Source organism: Hippopotamus amphibius, chromosome 9 (genome assembly GCF_030028045.1).
Source record: "Hippopotamus amphibius kiboko isolate mHipAmp2 chromosome 9, mHipAmp2.hap2, whole genome shotgun sequence".
In the NCBI taxonomy this organism is placed as follows: Eukaryota; Metazoa; Chordata; class Mammalia; order Artiodactyla; family Hippopotamidae; genus Hippopotamus; species Hippopotamus amphibius.
Genome location: NC_080194.1, coordinates 55,596,674 through 55,609,785, shown reverse-complemented (window position 1 = coordinate 55,609,785; position 13,112 = coordinate 55,596,674). Strand labels below are relative to the sequence as shown.

Below are 13,112 nucleotides of genomic sequence, written 5' to 3'. Positions count from 1 at the left end.
AATCAGTCTTTGTATATGTTCAGTTTACAGTCCATAAAACCTTTGTAATGATCTCTAAGATGCCTTCAAATTCTATTGCTCTGCGGATCTGTGACTTACTCAAGATCATACAGCTAGCAAGTGGTAGGACACAGAACCCTATTTATTTCCTTTATGGCTCTTATTACACACTATGAATACTTGGTTTGTTTGTTTATTTATTGACTTGTTTATTATCTTTCTCCCCTACCAGGTTAAAGGTTCCAAGTACTTCAAGATTCCAGAATTACTTAATTGCTTAGAAGATCATGCCTCATATATTTTACATCAGCCACACTCTTGTCTGATAGTACGTGGAAATGCAAAAAAACGAGTCAACGAAGTTTTGCTGTATGTAAATTAATCTATCCTTCTTTCCCCCAGATTCCATCTGACATTTCTAACTATTTGATACATAGAAATTTTATAAGGATATGCCCTGTTCTTACTTACCACATTGTGGTAAAAAGTGAATGGTATGTTCCAACTCATTCAGCCGCTACTGCCTTCATTTCCTCCAGCTAGGAGGGGTAAATAGAAATGGTTACCATGGAAAGACACAAATACCACTGACTGCTATTTCCTCATTTGCCACGATATCATGTGTTAGAAGAAACAGCAAGGGTTCCTTCTAAAAGTTGAACTTCAGGCATGTACAGGGCATGAGAGCCACAGTGTCTGAAGCCCCTCAGGCTGCCCAGCTATAGCAGAGGGAGACATGGTAAGAACAGAGGGAATTTACTGAACTTTTACCCGGTGCCAGATATTGCACCAAAACTTTCTATACATTACGTCATTTCATACATACACCAGGCCTATGAGTTAGATCTTATTATGACTGCACCTTTACAGAGGAGGAAACTGATACTGAGACACGTTAAATAACTTTCTCAAGTTCACTCAGCTACTAGGTGGCAGAAGTAAGGTCCTAACCCAGGTCTTTTCAACTTTTTAATACTGTGGTAATGACTTTATGGGATTTTTGTGCTGGAGGCAGAAAAGTAACTGAATACTTACTTAAAGATTAACTTTTCTTATCATTTACGCAGCTTTGTTTCCTGAATGAGAATGGCATGTTCTTTCCCACCTCTGGAGGAGGGATTCTTCTGGCTCACTGCTCAGGGAGGTGCTGAGCACCTCCTGATACTGACACGCATCTCTGAACGAGAGCACCCATTCTTTGAACAAAATGATTCTCTTTCTATGGTGTCCAGGGCTGGGGTTTGGGGAAGAAGGGATGAAGGATGCATGCCCTGTAACCCAAGTCTTCCTGATCCAAACACTTGAATATTCAACTGCCCTGGGGGCAGCGTTCCCCTGGCCTTCCTCTGCCACAGGACCTCGGAGAATCACATACCTCAGGTCTCTTGGCCAAATCAATCCCATCACGCTCACCTGCCCTCAGGAGATCCTCGTGTCAGGGAATGGAATGTGTAAGGCAAAGGTCTTGTACTGTATTTTACTTTTCTGTTATTACTTTGGGCATCAGACCAGGGGATCATTTTAACAATGACAAAACACCTTATAGATTATAATGAAATGAACTGAGGCCCCTGCACCTAGCTAAGGGCCTGGGCTACAGTAGGTACTTAGTAGATACTTATTGAACTAAATTACTGTTGAACTAAACTTTGGTAACTAACCCAGTTGAGGACCAACACGGAACCAAGGAGTCCTGCACTAAAGTGCTAATGAACTCACTTATATGTGACCATCTCAACACATACAGGAATCAATCTAATGACCTAGAGTAGGAAGGAGTCCAAGATTTGTAGGTAGACATATCATTTGAGGAAGTCCAAGCTATAACTAAATATAAATCTATATGGTAAGTTACAATTTTCTAAATAGTCCTTTCCCTCGCCATCAGGTTTCTCCTCTTCCTCTTTTTTACCCTACAGAATGAGCCACATAACTGCTTCAATTCGCCACTTCCCTCTAACAGATCTAGTTATACGTATGTACGTCATACATACACAGTTACATAAACATGAGTTGAAGTCAATTTAGATAACAACTGACAAGAAATTAAATATTTAAAGATGTTGTTGATTATGTAGTTGTCACAAATGTCTAGTTAGCATCCCACACTGGAAAAAATTCTACCCTGATGATTTCATCTTGGCAGCCTTCCCCATCTCCCCCCAAACTACAACTGTTACATATTTACTTAGAACCTTAATTCACAGTTGTTTATTTCCTGTTTTCACAGGCAAAGTTAGGGAAAACATACCTTAGTGAATTTCCAATTTCAGAGTTAATAGCATACTACTGGTGTGGTAGGTATTCATTTAACTTTAATATAGGAAGGTAGGCATCTGTTGTTCTTTTGACTGATGACACAGTTCATTTGCTCCTGAATAATAGAGACATTTGAAAATGCATGAAAGCTCACTTTCTGCTTCGTTTCCTGTAAATATCTTTACACTTGCTTCAAAGCTGACCTTTCACTTAGATCGAAATCCATGTTACTAAAAATCTGCAGAGGAGGGAACTGAATCAATAAGTTGAGCATTAAAATAATTTATCTTGCTTTATTTACTGTACCCTGAACACCTTTGAGGGTTTATAATTTCTGAGGATACCCTGAGCAGCCTGAGTGAAGTGTCTGCCAAAAATCACATCTGACGAGTGCCCTGTTACTTTTTTTCCACTGCTGTTTTTAAAAAGTGCCATCGGGAAGCTTAACTACAATTCTCTTTCAGTGTCGTCCATTTTCCATAAGTTCAGGCAGGTCACAGTACAGATCTCAGATACACAGAAAAGTGTAAGTGGAAACCGGGTTAAAAGGAAAGGAAATGTTGTATATACTTAATATCATAGAAATCAAGTCTAAAGGAGAGACCACTGAACTGTAGAGTAGAATCAAGTTAACCGTCTTAACTGGAAACAGAATTCAAATTACCTTGCGCTTGGTTACTGGAGAGGAGTGACGAGGCTTTAAAAATAGACACCACTGTTTTGGGCCTTTGTTTAAAATAGTAATTCCCAAGACTAAATTTCTCTTACTGTCTTTAATACGCCTGTATCAAAAGAAGCAAATCTGACTGGTTTAGGAAAATCTTTAGGGAAAACCTAATTCCTTTGTTTTCTCAGCAAAGACTTTGGATAAGAGTCTAAGTTTACTTTAGCCTGTGCATTTTGAGAACTGGACGGCACATTTACTGAGAGCCAGAAAGAGTCTCCTCACATGATCTAAGCTGTGGAATTCCTTTGTCTCTTGCCTCTCAGAGAGAAGAATAACAAGCATTGTACTGTCCACAAACTCACTGACCATCCAGTCTCCACTCTAACATACTACACGTACTGGTGTGTGTGTGTGTGTGTGTGTGTGTGTGTGTGAGGGGGCAGGGCAAGAAGGAGGGAGAGAGAGAGAGGAGGAAACGGTGTGGGTGTTTATGGCCAATATTAATCGCTTGGCTAATGTGCATTATTATGAGCAAATTAGAAAAGCAGAATTGGGTTAAACCTGAAAATTATTAAACATATTGGCCTTTAATACTTGACTTCTTTATTTTTTAACAACCTTTTTAATGTACGAATCATATCAAAAGGCAGTCTCTTTCCTTCAAATAATTTCCCCTCCCATAGTTTTCCCTACAATATTCTTATATTCATCAAGGCACTGTCTTATAACTGCTCTTTGGCCTCTGTCATTCCTATTTTGAACAGAATGATTAAGAAATGGCCATGGTAAATGTCACTTGGAGTTATTAGGGCCAAAAGAAACCTTAATATAGCTAAACTAATAAAAATACAGGATTCCTCTTGTTGTATGACTTTAGATCCTTCTATTATAATCAAAAACGGAACATTAAGCAAAATGGAATATGAAGAAAGTGAAGAAAAATATACTTTACTATATTCTGTGCTGATACCCACATTAGAAGCCTCCTCCTTAGTCACCCTCTTCAAATGCTAATTTCCAGGCAGCCACCTGAGCTCATGTTACTGTCCCTGGACTAGAATTCTTTGTTTGAGTCCTAGCTCTAGAGCTTTGTGGCCAGAGGAAGTTATTTATGCCATCTGTAAAAGAGGGAGCAAATAACTGCTCTTTATCTTGGGTTCCACAAGGCTACTCAGGAAATTTATGAAAAATCTATTTCAGTGGCTGCTGAGCTATGAATGTTGAGATCCAAATGGCTGCTAATGGGAGATCTTATTTCAGTCTTCCTGTTTTCCTTACCCCCAAGCAGTGGGCCAGTGTTTAGGAGAGAGTGAGAAAGATGGGGGAGTTGTGAATAATGTTGCTGGGTGAACATGGGCTGGGTTTAATAATGCATCTTCACTTGGGAATGCCCGAGCTGGAAGAACCTGTGAGCCACAGCACAGGAAGGCACCGAGAAGCTTCCTAGTTAGAGACCAGTGGGTTTCTCTGACCCCCGACCTTGTGAATCCTTGGGAAAACTTTACATTGTTCTAGGCTACTGAGTCCCCTCCCTCCCTCTCTCCAACACTTGGGGAAGATTCCTGTCCTCTACCATAAAATGCTGATGAGAAAGATTTCACAACCCATTCTGAAATTTAAATTGTTTTGTCCCCCAAAAGTGAGAAGTAGTTGGCTACACTTTTTTGCTAGAGTAACTTCCAGGGCCCCTGAAAATAGTTACTTAATTATCCTGCAACTTTTGTTGCCTAGGATAAGTCATTTGATGTTTAAGTTTCCTTAAAAGGGAAATATGCCAGAGCTATGTTCTAATAAAACATTTTCCCTGTATATATCCTTAATGTACCATGGACCAAATTAGCTCTACTAACATAAATCTGTACACAAATCAGATATGTTAGGCCTATCACCCACCACCTGGGTAAAAAGACAGTGGTATTGTTGGTGGGAACGTAAACTGGTGCAGCCACTGTGTAAAACAGTATGGAGGTTTCTCAAAAAACTAAAAATAGAACTGCCATATGACCCAGCCATTCCACTTCTGGGTATATATTTGAAAAGAAATCCCAAAACGCTAATTTGAATAGATACATGTGCCCCAATGTTCATAGCAGCATTGTTTACAATTGTCAAGGTATGGAAGCAATCAACAGATGGCTAGATAAAGAAGAGTGTCTGTGTGTGTGTATATATATATGTGTGTGTGTGTATATATATATATACATGGAATACTATTCAGCCATAAAAAGGAATGAAATTTTGCCATTTGCAGCAACATGGATGGACTTGGAGGCTATTATGCTAAGTGAACTAAGTCAGACAGAGAAAGACAAATACTTCATGATATCACTTCCATGTGGAATCTAAAAGATACAATAAACTAGTGAATATTGCAAAAAAGAAACAGACTCACAGATACAGAGAACAAACTAGGGGTTACCAGTGGGGAGAGGGAAGGAGGGAGGGGCCATGGAGGGGCCATGTAGGGTCAGGGGATTAAGAGGCACCGTTAGGTATAAAATAAGCTACAAAGGGTACAACATTGGGAATATAGCCAATATTTTATAATAACTATAAATGGAGTATAACCTTTAAAATTGTGAATCAATATATTGTCCTATAACTTATACAATATTACTGTACATCAACTATACACCAATTTAAAAAAGACAGTGGTATCAACAATTACTATCCCAAATATTGGTTACATAACAATTCCCTTTTCTTGATCTGTAAGAGAGAATAATAAATCTCCAATCACATTAAATTCTTTATCAAGAATCAGAAGATCCCTAGAGAAAGGTAATTTGATAGCAGGAAATCAGACTGGGGGTCCCATCTCCCCTTTTTAACCGACTCATAATTGCTTTGATCAGCAGTGACTGTTGTTTTTCAGAACAGCAGTACAGAAGCTTCCTCTTTCAGGACAATACCAAATGATGGCAAAGACCAAAACACAGAAGGTTAGGGACTTCCTAGGTGGCGCAGTGGTTAAGAATCTGCCTGCCAATGCAGGGGACACGGGTTTGATCCCTGATCCAGGAAGATCCCACATGCCACAGAGCAACTAAGCCCATGCACCACAACTATTGAGCCCATGTGCTGTAACTACTGAAGCCCATGCACCTAGAGCCTGTGCTCCGCAAAAAGAGAAGCCACCGCAATGAGATACCATGCACCACAATGAAGAACAGCCCCTTCTCGCTGCAACTGAAGAAAGCCCATGTGCAGCAAAGAAGATCCAATGCAGCCAATAAATAAATAAATTTATTTATTTTTAAAAAATACAGAGGGTTCCAGCCTTACAAATGATATGAATTCAATACAAACCCAACTCGGAGTTGTGAATTTTGACCTTTTCCCGGGCTGGTGACATGGAGTGTGACACTCGCTGGAGATGCGGGGCAAAGGTAGCAGCCACAGGTCCCAGGCAGCCACCGGATCACGAGGGTAAACGACCGGTACACTTACAACCACTCAGGGCCCACGCAACTATTCTCTTTTTGACTTTCAGTACAGTACCCAATAAACTACATGAGATATTCAATACTTTATTATAAAATATGCTTTGCATTAGATGATTTAGCTCAACTGCAGGCTAATGTAAGTGTTCTGACCACATTTAAGGCAGGCTAGCTAAGCTATGATGTTCAGTAGGTTAGATGTATTGAATGCATTTTCAACTTAAGATATTTTTGACTTATGATGAGTTTATCAAGATGTAACCCCATCTTAAGTCAAGGAAGATCTGTAATACAAAATGATCAAAGGCAAACATTAAGGACCTTTGAAATTTCCATCTTTGTTGCCTATTTCCATTCTTTCCACCCACATCTAATCTCTGTGATACAATAAAGACCTGGGTATGTGGGCAGTAATGATGCATAATTTTGTCTTTTTGAAAAAAAAAAAAAAAAAAAAAAGCGATTGAATTAAGGAAGCTGCAGGAAGCTAGGAAAACTTATTGAAAACCTTCTGAACAAAAAGTACCCAAACCTGAGTAAATTGCTGCTGAGGCTTATCATTGATGATGTTTCACTTTCTTTATGTGGTTAATTGCTTCCTGCTTCCATGGATGATTTCATCCCTCTTTATCTCCTCTTGTTTTGTTACAAGCCCCTGGGCATTGGCATGGTCCACCTGGGCTTCCATTAGACACGTGGCAAGCACAAAAGCCAGGACTGAGGGAAGAAAATTAAGAGTCTACCTTGTTCATCTTAATTCGTTTTCACATTCTTGCCTTGGCCTGATTTCATCATACTGTTGACAATTTGTATTTTTCTTGCCTGCTATTCATACCCAAAGGCTTAAAATAAGCCCAGGTAGACAAGGAATAAAGGAAGACATGAAAACACGCTATCGCCTCTTCTGAGCTACTTAGTTTTTCGGGCCAACGCATAGCACTTCTGACCAACATGAACAGACTGGGATGAATCCAAGCCAATCCCCAGGACAGAGTGGCTTGCAGAAGTTCTACATGGCATGCGGAGCCTGGATTTTCTCTGAGCACAAAAAGTCTCAGAAGCTACTCCCTAAGCTTTTGTGACTTTGCACCAGAAATCTTTGGTGCAGTCGCACCTCTCAACTCCAATAAGATGCAGCCTGAAACTGTGCTGCCAGAGGTAGCCTCTAGACTTCCCTCTCTCTCTTCCCCAAAGACCTTTCACCACTCAAAATACACAAGTAAGACATATCCAGAGTCTAGAACTTGCTGATTAGGTGATGTGTCCTCCCTTTAGAACCCAGAAGGCCATCTGGATTGGGGTAAGCACGGGGGTCAGGAGGTCAGAGACAGCCGAAGGTTCCATCTGTTCCATCAAGGGCCACCCTAGGGGCTGTCATTATAGGGACACACTGGAAACATTACTGTCCCTGTCCTTCAAATGGCGGTTTGATGCTTTTGATGTAGGAATGCCAGATGTAGCAAATAAAAACACAGGACACATGTTAATTCATAATGTGCATTTCACTTACGCGTCAAGTCATTTTTTAGTATAAGTATGTCTCATACAACATCCTGCCTGATTTCACCACACTGTTGACTATTTATATTTTGCTCATTAGTTATTCAATACTCAAAGGCTTACAATAAGCTCAGGTAGGTGGGGATAAAGGATGACATGATAATACCATTATCACTTCTGGTGAGGTGTTTAGTTTGGGGCTGAAGTGCAGTACTTCTTTAGTATAAGTATGTTCCGTACAATATTTGGGACATACTTATACTTTAAAAATGCATTTGTTCTTTATTAGATATTCAATTTTAATTGAACGCCCTTGACACCTCTCCCGAAATGCAAGGAAGTGAAAGTCTGCCAATGGGCAGACAGTTCTTCAGAGTAGGAAAGGCCCTCGCTAGAGCCTCCCTTGTGCTTACCCTCAAAATTGGACATATCTGGGCATATCAAATGGACATAGGGAAGGGAAATCCCACTAAGGTTCATTTAGATGAGGAGCCGGAGAATACCGTGAGAAAAAAACTCATCCTCAGAGATGAAAACCAAGGTACGTGAGTCTGAACCACTATCACAGAGAAAGGGGTGATTCTGAGCACAGCAGACCTCTTTGCCCTCAGACTGCTTTCCTTACCACCTCCTAAGGGCCATGCCTAGAATGTTCTAAAAATAAGGGTGGTGGGGCAAAGACACAGGGAGTAAAATAAGTGAACAAAACAATGCAGCCTCTGAATAAGGGTGTGTGCATCAGTAGGGGAGCCTGGATGCTGCTGTCAGCGGGCACCCCGGCGGCAGTGCTGGCGCCCTGGCCAACATCACCAGCAGGGCCAGCCATCATCACAGGAGTCTACGGCAAAATCAGGGGAAAACTGGCGAAGGTGAGGGGACAATCAAGAACGCCAGTCTGAAGGGACATTAATTTAATCAACCTTTATTAAATGCTTAGTATGTGGCATGCAGTGGGCTAGATGCAGCAAATACAATATTGAAGATATGGTCCCTCACGTTAGTCCAGTGTGGGAAGCCAACAAGTCTGAGTGGATCACAATGTGGTGATTAGAGCTACAATAACTTGCAAGCTCATGGGAGGGCACCGAACTCCTCTGGTTGGCTGAGGTAGGTGTCCTAGAGAGATGGCTTCTAACTGAGGTGCGGTGGACCAGGAAGACTAAGTCAAGAGGCGTAGTGAGACAGCAGCATTGACATATATATACTACCAAATGTAAAACAGATAGCTAGTGCGAAGCAACCACAGAGCACAGGGAGATCAGCTTGGTGCTTTGTGACAAATTGGGTGGAATGGGTAGGGTGAGGAGGCGGCTCAAGGGGGAAAGGATATGTGAATATATGTATAAATACAGCTGTTTTGCTTTGTTGTACAGCAGAAACTAACAACATTATAAAACAATTATACTCCAATAAAGATGTATAAAAAAAAAAAAGAAGACGAAGAAGTCAGGAGGAAGAGACCATAAGGGATGCCCTTAGAGAATTTCTGATCTATTAAGAAGAAGTCAGAAGGGGCTAGAGTTCCCATTTGAGTGGGTGGAAGAGTTAGGGAAGTCCTGATTTGTGCACGTTATCTTGACCTCGTTTTCCTGTTAGGCTGCTGTGGCTGCCCCTCACTTGCTAATGGCTCAGTCTGATTCTTATGCTGAATTAACACCAGAGAAAGTGTAAATGACATGGAGATAGAAGACCCTGACAACCATTAGGTCCAAGTGCCATTTTATTGTAGAGTTTCAGGAGCACCTCACAGGGATGCAGGCATATTTTGCCACATATGCTGCACTTTGAAAGTCCTTTCTTAACAAAGTCTTGCAAATGTCAAAGAATTAACTTATCCCTCTTTCCCACTGTTAGTTCTAGGAAAGGACCCACATACAGAAGCAACCCGAATGCAGCACTGATGAGCTTACGTTGCTCCTCTTGAAGGCTCTCTCTCTCAGGTTTTGCAAAGCTGATTTCTTTTCCTCTGGTCAGAGTAGCCTCAAAATAATAGGTTTCAGAATAAGAAAACAACTATTTTTTTGTTTAATCTTAATAATAGGGTATTTCAGGTTTGTCTAATGAAAACCAGAAGCTGATGATCTAACGCAATCAAATACTAGCTTTTGTGCAAAAAGAAATAGTAAAATAACGTAGGACCTTGTTTAAATGAGTTATAAATGATGCCAGCTAAATGGGAAAAAATAGCAATAACCTTTTAAAACATTAATTTAGACTTTTATTGGAATACAAAGGATCTCTAGTGTCTGAAAGCAGGCATTGTCTCTCTTTTATTTCAATAGAACTGTGGCTTGAACACAACACAGCAGGGTGTGTGTTTTCTAAAGTTGGGTCATTATCAGAGTGTTCACTGCAGTTTGCCAATAAGCCTTTATTTGGCAAAGTTTAAAACTGCTGACAAATGGGATTCTTCCTGTAGCAGTATAACATGGTACGGCTAAATATACCTAATTACAAAAATCTTCCGAGGACAGTGGGGAAACCCACAGTTTTGAGAAGATTCACACGGACAGTCCTCAAATAGGAAACAGGAAAACCTCTGAGCCCTTGGTCACCTTGCTCCTGCTCCTAACATTATGGATTTTAAGGTAGGTTCTGGAGGCATTTAAATGACAGTTTCTACTTCGGCACACACTGGTCCATGGATGTCTGTGGGTGTCTGTAACATTCCTTCCTTGTTCTAATTTGTTCCTGTTCAGAGACAAATGCATTGGAAGAGTATTACCTAAAACTCCAAACGTTAATTCCTTGCACAAACTTTGTACTTTTAGGCTCTATGCATGACGATGGACAATCGGTTTAGAATTGAGAAGGGCGACCAATGTCCAATCATTTCATCACCATCTATACTTCCAGGAGCCCCTCTGAAAGAACAGAAGCCTCACTTGAACTGGCTTTGCTGGGAAAATGTGTGCTGCAAACCTTGCTCTCTAATTATAGCCAGGGGAACACAAGGTTTGTTTGGAATCAGATGTAGTTTTCCACTACCATAATTACACATTTTATTTCAAACACCTAACTGCTGTGTCTGAAGATGTTAGCCCAATTGTACTAAATAGCATGCTGGAGTGCTCTCTGGGGAAGGCTGGAGAGAATAAAGGAAGAGGACAGCTGTTGAAATGATGCGCTTATGAGAGTCTAACAATCTCATGGCAGGAAGGCTGATGTGTAAAGGAATGAGCACTGGGCTTTCCCTTCAGAGCTTGGAGTTCTCTTCCAAATTCTGCTGCCTAACTGATTAGGCTTTTTCCTACTCAGGTAAAGCAATTAGTAACTGAAAGCACACTGCTGTGTGGATGCTCAGTAACATTAATCAGGGCCTCGAGGCACACCAACCAAATATATGCATCTAGAGAATCCTCGTAATACGTCCGGAAGAATGCTTATTGAGAAAAAAAGAGGATCGGCGTCTAAACTCCAGGGCTAGTTGACATGCTAAGTCATGGGCAAATCTTCCAGAAAGTCCAGGAGGAGGGATCCGGCAGAGGAGAGAGGTTGAGAAGTAGGCTGGGACCAGAAAAGTATGTGGTGGCAGTGGATTTTGTTCAACAGTATGTGGAAATGTGGAGGAATTCATCAGCTCAGTTCCCCAGATTTAATCACTAAATAATCCCCCCAATATTCATGTGGCACCCTCCATGGCGCTGACCTTAGAAGACAGGGAGCCCTGCGCTTGCTATCTGATGAATAGCTCTGTTTTTATTGTGGAATTAGAGTAAACTTAGAATGACAAATAGTAACAAATAATAAGAATACTCGCCATCTTATTTGGGGTCATCTGTCAGGCTATCTGATGAGGTAGGTTTCATCACTCGAAGTTTTGGAAGAGGTGCCAGATATATACCAAGTACTACTCTAAGTCTTTTACAGACATTTCTTTTTATTCTTATACAAGCCCTGTGGAATAATATTATTTTCCCCATTTTTGACTCAAGAGGGAAAAAATGTAATTTAGGGTGAAGTGTATTGCATTCTTTTAATTCCATTGTTTTCTCAGTGCTGTGGAATCTCTGCGATCCATTAATAATATTCAAAAGCATCCCTTACATTTGTATGCCATGTAATGTGAATGGTTTTCCAGGAATTTTCAATGCATTACCTGACTGGATTCTCAAAAACAACTCTGTGAGCTTGGAAAAACAGGAACTATCACCCTCATTTTAAAGAAGGTAAAACTGAGGTTCAGAGAAATGACCTGCATGCCTCAAGGCCAGGACCAGAGGCAGCTTCTGTCAATACTGACCCTGCTTCCTGTTTTCCCTCTGGAGACCTTGAGGGAGACGGAGAACCACCGAACAGCTACCACCTCATTGCTAAACCCTGCACCGACTTGTGGACAATAGTCTCATTAAACGCTCAGGATCTCTGGATGGAGACCAAGAACCCTCCTATCTCTGCAAAAAATCTCTACAGAAACATTTTTCTCTCTTTACTCCTCCTCCTCATTTAAATGCTAAAATATTTACAGTGATAGGCCAGATAACATTGTGCTGTCTTGTGATTTTTCAGGGAAAAGATGAGAAGCATGTGATAAGGCTTGGAATTTTCAACAGCCTGGCATAGCAGAAGGAACGCTGGTCCAGTTGTTAAGAGATGTGGGCTCTGGTCCCGTCTCCACTGTGAATTAGCTGTGTAACCTGTCACTTCAAACCTAGTAGGACTCAGTCTCCTAGTCTATGAAAGGAACTGTCCTAATAAAATCATGATGTGTAAGGGCTTTAACAAATTGTACACATATATAAATGTGAAGGATTGCAACCAGAGCAGTCTGTCACACACAAACATGGTGACACGCAGTACGATCGCATAAAATATGGATGACTTTTCTATCTACTTCCATCACCCTGAAGGAAAAGGTTTACACGTTCAATTACTGTGTTAGGATCCTGTCTTACATAGGAGCACCATCAGGATATAACTTGTAAGTTATTGGTAGTAGAAGCTTTGCAATTTGAAGGAAGCCAAACAGGTTTCTTACAGGGAATTCTATATCTTTGGGACCCTAAGGCTATAGGATCTGGTAGGTTTCTGTGAGAGAAAATGGGAAACTGTGCTCCAGACCAGTCTGGCTATGCGCGCTTACTACTGGCTGGTACTTAAAATTACGAGGGTGAGTCAAAAATTATCTGCACTCTCGCTGTAGAATTTAGAGCCAGGCTGCAGATAATTTTTGACTCACCCTCATATTTGGGAGAATTGGATACAACATTGCTATTAGCAGTGAATCTGGGAGGCAGGACAGG

General features: G+C 40.9%; 1 protein-coding gene across 2 annotated transcripts in view; it reads right to left on the bottom strand.

Annotated features, from left to right (window-relative positions):
- Positions 1–13,112, bottom strand: part of MAML2 (mastermind like transcriptional coactivator 2) — a 344,128-nt gene that overhangs the window by 149,806 nt on the left and 181,210 nt on the right. The window lies entirely within an intron of this gene.